The 2,135-nt window shown below is 34.5% G+C and overlaps 1 non-coding gene across 1 annotated transcript; it reads right to left on the minus strand.

Annotated features, from left to right (window-relative positions):
* Positions 1 to 1,744: 1,744 nt before the first annotated feature.
* Positions 1,745 to 1,826, minus strand: Trnas-aga. Its single transcript has one exon. It is a non-coding gene; the product is annotated as a tRNA-Ser (tRNA).
* Positions 1,827 to 2,135: the final 309 nt, after the last annotated feature.

A 2,135-nucleotide genomic window follows, 5' to 3' on the forward strand; every position in this document is an offset into this window, starting at 1 on the left:
GTAGCTATATTGGTGGCCTGAAAGAGAAAATATATATGTCCTCTGGTTCTTTTTGATAGTATGAATACTGGCGTAATTTGAAAATTCAAAGACCCAGTACCAGTACCCAGTATTGGGTGAATCATATCATGTCGAATTTCGTAAAAATCACATCTAGACCAGCAATAACGCTTCCTCTGAAAAAGATCATCGCCCACCCAGACTACGAGGTCTTTCTCTAGTTTCGGTATGACACTGAGGCAAGCACGTAAGCAGCATGAACACTCCTATATCTTTGCGCAAATTTGCCATGATGAATCGCTCACAGGGGGAAACAACCCAGCAGGACAGAGGTTCTTTAGGTAAACATGTCATCATTCCTTGTTGGTTGATTAATATATATGCATATATTATGAACAATATGTTTTGGTTGGTAAGTATACATATGAGCAGACTTTCTTTGAGGTGTTGACAACCGATTTTTACCCAAAGTATAGCCGAACCAACCTCCTCACTGTTTACCACTTCGGTTGTAGATTGTAGTGTAGACGAAAAAGAATGACGACTTAATTACAATCTCGTACACTTAACATCTCAATGTACATGTAGGTGACAGTGTTATCACCGAAACGTCACACTTAATTCATACTGGTTGTGACATACCGAAGTCCATTCTCATTAATTAGATGCATTTTTATTAATACGCACATACGTATTCCTATTCCTAAACTATTATATTCATGATGTAGTAGGAGTCAGTAAGTCCTACAGTGCAACTATCTAAAACCGAGCATTTCTTACACCGAAAAAGCAAAACAAAAACCGTTATAAAAAGAAAATAACATACTACATCAGCTTATTTAGCAAAGAACAGATATATTTGTTGGAGAATTTTTCTTTTCTGTAAATCTTTTCTTTTAATTACATGAGAATATTTATGCGTGTAAAGGATTTAATGGTTATGCCATCAATTTGTTTCCAGTCCCCGCTGTTAGAAAAGGTGACATGAAGGTTTTTGTTTTATTTGTGGATAGCGTATAGTCCGGTCAGAATGACCTGTCGTGTTGAACTTTGACTAGCATATTGATTTTAGACGAGTCGATAATCATTTAGGGAAATACGTTCATTGTATATGTATATATAAATGATGTGCAAGACCATTCTCATCGACGAATCAATCGTGTGGGCTAAGTGGTACGTTACCGGTACTGGTGACAGTGTTATGGGTTCTAATCCCGTAGGGTATTTTCCCCATTATAAGATATTTTTGTTTGCTTATTGTTGAAAATGTATCAGTAAATATTTTGTTTTTATATCTTTATTTTATTTTTTTTATTCTACATTAATTTTATGTCAAACTTCTTGCAACTTGACTATTTGACTTAACTATCGATATATCAGACAACGTTCAATGATAAACCCAAATGACCGAAAACATTCCGTTTTTTTTATAATCAAAATATGTTAATACGCTCCTTGACTAGCCAATGTACCACAATATACTAATCAACGACCATATCTGTTTTGTTTTTTATTTTGCCTGTGTGTATAGTCAAATTGAGCGTGTGACACAGACAAGACTCAGTAAGGTTGATTATATAGCATAGTTTTGTTATGTTTTCCACTCTTCGCTATTCAAAATGGTTGAAGCTATCCACAAATTGGATCGCATACTTTGAACATTCCTCAAAAAGGTCCACGTAACAGATCATTCTTTTCTGACTTTATCCTATTGCAAGAATATGATAATATAAAAATAATCATCCGTCGTCGGCAGGATTCGAACCTGCGCGGGGAGACCCCAATAGATTTCTAGTCTATCGCCTTAACCACTCGGCCACGACGACTTGGTATCTTAATTTTAGCTTATATCCCGGCCGTTATATGTAAATAATTTACAAAAAGGTAACATAATATAAATGAAATGTTATGCCACTGAAAAAAAGCATTACGAAACAAAATGTACTTTTATTGAAATAAAAGATCTATTTAATGGTTGTTACAAATGTAAAATATATAGATAGCTAGACATTGGGTTTATGTACTATGGCATTTTCACATGTACTACCTATCTGATGAATTTCACGAGCGTGCAATCTTTTTTATTTACATTTAATAGAGTAAAAAATAAGTCCGTTTCTGGATACTGTTAACTA

Source organism: Pecten maximus, chromosome 13 (assembly GCF_902652985.1).
Source record: "Pecten maximus chromosome 13, xPecMax1.1, whole genome shotgun sequence".
In the NCBI taxonomy this organism is placed as follows: Eukaryota; Metazoa; Mollusca; class Bivalvia; order Pectinida; family Pectinidae; genus Pecten; species Pecten maximus.